This window comes from Rhinopithecus bieti, unplaced genomic scaffold (assembly GCF_001698545.2).
Source record: "Rhinopithecus bieti isolate Rb0 unplaced genomic scaffold, ASM169854v2 scaffold_1306, whole genome shotgun sequence".
Classification (NCBI taxonomy): domain Eukaryota; kingdom Metazoa; phylum Chordata; class Mammalia; order Primates; family Cercopithecidae; genus Rhinopithecus; species Rhinopithecus bieti.
The window spans coordinates 1,859,219-1,864,852 of NW_016803658.1; the positions used below are offsets into that span (position 1 = coordinate 1,859,219).

Here is a 5,634-nt window from a genome sequence, read left to right on the forward strand (position 1 = left end):
ACCTTTTAACTCTTAACAATTGCAAGTATAAAATACTTGAAATTTATGAGATGCTCCACTTAATGGAACAACTCAAATGCTAAAAAATTAGGTCAAGTAACATGCTTTAATATTTTAAAATGTTAAAACTTATTGAGACAAGATAGCAGCACATTCTTGGTATTATAAACTCCTACTGATGACTGCTACTTGATAGCCAAAAACATTGAAAAAAGAGAAGAAACCATACTGGTATACAACAATGTCTGCAGGGAATGTCATGTTTTACATTTCGTTAACTGAAATTAAACCTGACAAACCCAAAGATCTACAAAACTGACACTCATGTTATTTTAGATGATGAGGTAGGTTGTTTCCTATGCAGTAAAGTGAAGATAACAAAAAAATCCACACAACTTCCAAATCCTCTTAAATAAATTTCGGGTTACAGTCACTTTCACAAACAAGACATTCATAAACTGTAAAGTAGAGAGGTTATACTCAGGCAGGTTCTGTACTTGATGTGTTACTTGGAGATTCAATAATCAGTCTCGGGTCAATCAACTCTCTCCAAAATACAGTGATTTTGCTCTCCTGTGTCACAGAGTACTCCACTAACTCGGTTCCATTTTCATTGTGATAAACCAAATCAAATTTCCCAGGTTCTCTAAAGGCAAGTAAGGATGGTAGAATTTCTGTATCTACTTGCTGGGTCTTTGGATTAGGGCTTAATATTCTTCTGGATGTTAGTTCTAAAAGCTTAAATGCAATCTTTTCTCCAACTTGAGGGGCAGCTGCTTACAGTGGTAACAGACTATAGTCCTTCTTGTGTGTCTTTACCGGATTCTGGATAATAGATGAATTTGTTACCACGTCACTTAATTGCTGTTGCCTCTGGTTGTCAGTGCTTCTATTTCCAATACAGAAAACAGGATGCCGTCATCCTCGACCTCTCCCCTGCATGCCCCGTCCCCTAGCTCCCTTCCAAGAAAAAAGGTTCTCTCCTCTACCCCATCCTCTTCCTAAAGTAGTGGGGAGAGACACACTAGGAGACGGACCAGGAGTCTGTCCGCCACCATTTGAGCCAGAATGCCTCCATCCAGCAGCACCTGCAGTATGTGATGACAACTCTGGTCCTGGACAACCTCTTCCTGCAAAAAGGCCTACTGCCTTTAAGAAACCAGCAGCACACTCCAGGGTGCTTGATGACATCAAGCACTGGTCATCTGACTCTGAACTACAGTCTGAAATAGAAGATGTTCGAGAAGTCTTGTCCTTGCTGGGGGTAAGGCTAAAGCCAGATTTTATACCCAGTTTGTCTGCACTTGTATTTTTGGTAGAGGGTCCTTCCTTTGATAGCTCAGTTGGTAATTTCTCTGAGGAATTTCTGGCCTCCAAAGTGACTTTGCTGGCACCATCACTGATAGATTCATCACAAGACTCAGACTCCGAGAAGGAACTGGGACTCTCTTTTGAGCAAACGCTTACACTACCTTTCCTTTTGGCTTTAACAGGCTGTTTCTAGCAGAACCTTTTGGAGAACTACATCTCTGATTGGCCCAGTCTTTTACTGCCTGTACTTCTGGAGACTTGGGATTCTTGGCCTTTTTTTAATATTCACTTTTCTCTTTTTTCTTTGCTGATTTTCTTTTGGTGTCTTTGTTATCATCACCCGCTGTGCCACAGGTTGCTTTATTTTTTTCTCTCTCTTTTTTTTTTTTGGCTGACAGTCTGATCTGTAACAGCTTTTGGTTCCAGATCCAAGACCTTCTCATTATTGTTATTGTTCTCTTGCCTCTTCCGATGCTTCTTTGAATATTTGTAATCTGGTTCGGTTTCTTCATCCTCTAACTGAAATGCCCGCTTCTTGCTTTTCTAAGTGATAAATTAGTGTCACCATTACTGATGATTACAGAATTCTCAGCAACTCCTCTCTCTTCTAATTTAACTCTGAGGCAGTTGTTGTCTCTCGCCAGGCACACGCTCTCCGCCCGGGGCAGGAGCCCCCGCTCAAGGTAGAGGCCTAGGAGGGCCCCAGAACTGCAGCTGAAGCGCTGATGGATGAGACTAGTGAGATCTGTGACGACTCGTCAGCTGTTCAAATCGACCGGAAGCCAGAAGGCCATACAGTGCGGGGTAGCTGGCGGTGGGTAATCAAATTGAAGCCTTAGCCTAACCGTTTCGGAGGCTCCCATCTTGCTCCGTGCTCAATGGAAGCCGACTTTCAAGTCTTATTGTTTAAGGAATACATTTTATAAGACTATAGCTACCATAGATAGCGTTTCATCTGATGGATTTGGGAAAAGTAAAGTGAAAACCTGAAAAGGATTCACCATTCTAGATGCCATTCAGAGTATTTGTGATTCACAGGAGGAGATCAAGGTATCAACTTTGTAAGTACTTTGTAAGGAGTGGATTCCATGGATGGAATCCATGGAATGATTTTGAGGGGTCTAAGACATCAGCGGAAGAGGTCACTGCGTATGTGGTAGAAATAGCAGGAAAACTAGAATCAGAAGTGGAGCCTGACAATGTGACTAAAGTGCTGCTGCAATCTCATGAGAAAACTTGAACAAATGAGGAACTGCTTCTATGGATCGGTCAAAAAGTGCGTTTTTGAGGTGGAATTTACTCCCGTTGAAGATGCTGTGAACACTGTTGAAATAGCAAAATATTTCAAATATTCCATACACTTAAGTCAATAAAGCTGCCGCAGAGTACAAGACAATTGAGTCCAATTTTGAAAGAAGTTCTGTGGGTAAAAAGCTATACAACATCATGGCATACTACAAGGAAAATGTCCACAAAAAGAAGGAATGGATGCAGCAAATTTCATTGTTGTCTCATTTAAGAAATTGCCAGATCCACTCTAGCCTTCATCAACCAGTACCCCCATCAGTCAGCAGCTATCAACATGGAGGTGATATCCTCCACCAGGAAAAAGACTGACTTGCTGAAGGCTCAGATTATTGTTAGCATTTTTTAGCAATATTTTAAAAGTTAAGGTCTGTACATGTTTTAGACATAATGCTATTGCACACCTAATACATTTCAGTATAAACATCCATATGAATTATGAAACCAAAAAGTGTGTGTGACCTGCTATATTGTATTATTCTCTTTATTGCAGTGGTCTGGAACTGAACCTGCAGTATCTCTAAGGTACAGCTGTACCCTAATGCCAAGTTCCCCCATCTGCTAATCATTTAGTGCCTTATGGAGAAACAACTGTTTTTTATCAGAAATTAGAATTAACTTTGGTCAATATACAAGGCTGTTGATAAAGTAAGGCATACCCATGTATTTACTGACAGCTATGCAAACAATCTTACTTTTTTTTCATGTTTCTTTTTAGAGAGGCAGTTTGTTTTATTCTGCTGCATTGTTACTGTAATTTCAAACTTTATAATTTAAGCCTTTTTTCCACATCTTTCCACATCCCTTTAAGTCTATAAATTTTATGTCCTTACCCAATTTCTCTGAAAAATGTTTTCCAGATGTAGCGATACTGTAAAATTAATGCTAACCCAAATGTTAATATGCCATTCATTTGAGAAACATATCTGAGAGTCTTCTGTGTGTGCTCGTGTGTCTGGAATCGGTGGGTTCTCGGTCTCACTGACTTCAAGAATGAAGCCGCGGACCCTTGCGGTGAGTGTTACAGTTCTTAAAGACTGTCCGGAGTTTTTTCCTTCTGATGTTCGGATGTGTCCGGAGTTTCTTCCTTCTGGTGGGTTCATGGTCTCCGTGGCTTCAGGAGTAAAACTGCAGACCTTTGCGGTGAGTATTACAGCTCTTAAAGGCGGCGCGTCTGCAGTTATTCCTTCCTTAAATCCGGAGTTGTTTGTTCCTCCCGTTGGGCTCATGGTCTAGCTGGCTTCAGGAGTGAAGCTGCAGGCCTTCCCAGGGAGTGTTACAGCGCATAAAGACCACGCAGACCCAAAGTCTGAGCAGCAGTAAGATTTATTGCAAACAAAACAGTAAAAGAACAATGCTTCCCCACCATGGAAGGTAAGGCTAGAGGGTTTCCACTGCTGGCTGGCCCAGCCTGCTTTTATTCCCTTATCTGACCCCACCCACATCTTGCTGCTTTTACAGAGAGCTGATTGGTCCGTTTTACAGAAAGCTGATTGGTCCGTTTTGACATGCTGCTGACTGGTGCGTTTACAAACCTTTAGCTAGACCCAGAGTGCTGATTGGTGCGTTTACAATCCTTTAGCTAGACAGAAAAGTTCTCCATGTCCCCACTAGATTAGCTAGACACAGAGCACTGATTGGTGCTTTTACAAACCTTTAGCTAGACACAGAGCGCTGATTGGTGTGTTTACAAACCTTTAGCTAGATCCAGAGTGCTGATTGGTGCGTTTACAACCCTTTAACTAGACACAAAAGTTCTCCAAGTCCCTCCACCCAGCCCAGAAACCCAGCCAGCTTCATCTCTCACCCTCTGCCGGACCCAGCCCAGGCACTGTGGCAGCCCAGAGGGAGCTCGTTCCCCCATCAAGCCCTGCAGGTGCCCGCTAGCCGCGGGGCACACTGAGCCCGCGCCCACTTGGAACCCGCGTGGGTCGGAGAGCACCGCGTGCAGCCCTGGCTCCTGCCAGCGCCTCTTCCTCCACATCTCCCTGGGAGCAGAGGGAGCTGGCTCCTGCCTCGGCCAGCTCCAGAGAGGGGCCCCACAGCACAGCGTCAGGCTTAAGGGCTCATCAAATGCAGCCAGAGCCAGGAGCGATGGAGGGCTGCTGGCACGTTGTCACCTCTCACTAGGCATGTTCTAAGTGCACAGGAAACAATCAAGAACAAGACGGACAAGGTCTGATCTTGTGGGACCTTACATTCTGTTAATAGCGGGGAGACAGATTTTAACAATGAATATGTTAAAAAGGCACTTGCAAATAGTGCATGCCAAAGAAAATGAAAACACATAATAATAGAATGTGTTCCAAAAAGCTGCTTTGAGGTGGTGAATTTTTTTAGCTGAGTTGTGAATAATAAAAAAGAATGTGAATATGGATAGGATAGCATTCCACAAAGAGGAAACAAGTACAAATATGGCGCTGTGCAGAAAGAAATGGGCTTTCATTTTCAGGGAAAGAAAGATGGCTGGTATGATATGGAGTGGAGTGAGCACAGGAGAGCCTGAGAGATCAGATCAAGAAGTAGACAGGGCCAGGTCGTGCCTATCTTTTTTTTTTTCTTTTTTCCAGTATCTGTATGAGAGATAGGTTATGCCTGTCTTGAAGGCCATGTTAGGAAGTTAGTATTTTATTCTAAGAACAAGATGCCAGTGGAATATTTTTATATGACCCAACAACATATAAAATGAAAAGCACTTTTATTTGTGTGTGGAGAATGAACTTTAAGGGGAGAAAGATGGAAAGTAAAGAAATAAACTGAAAGACTATTGAAATAGTACAGCTGAGAGACAATGGTGGCAAGAAGAGATGGAGGAGGAAGAGAAGTGGATGACCTTAGGATGTATTTTAAAGTTATAGCCAAGGAGTTGCTGGTGGATTAGATGTAGAGAGTGAGAGAAAAAAGGAATCAGGAGTGACTCTTGGTTTTTGATTTGAGCAATTGGGTGAACAATAATGCCATCTATGGAAATGGGAAAAACTGGGGAGAAAAGTCCTAGAGGGGGTGAAAATCAAGAAT

The 5,634-nt window shown here is 42.6% G+C and overlaps 1 pseudogene; it reads right to left on the reverse strand.

The window, feature by feature from the left end:
* Window positions 1–471: 471 nt before the first annotated feature.
* LOC108544444 (coilin pseudogene) lies at window positions 472–3,441 on the reverse strand (annotated as a pseudogene).
* Between the last annotated feature and the right edge of the window lie 2,193 nt (window positions 3,442–5,634).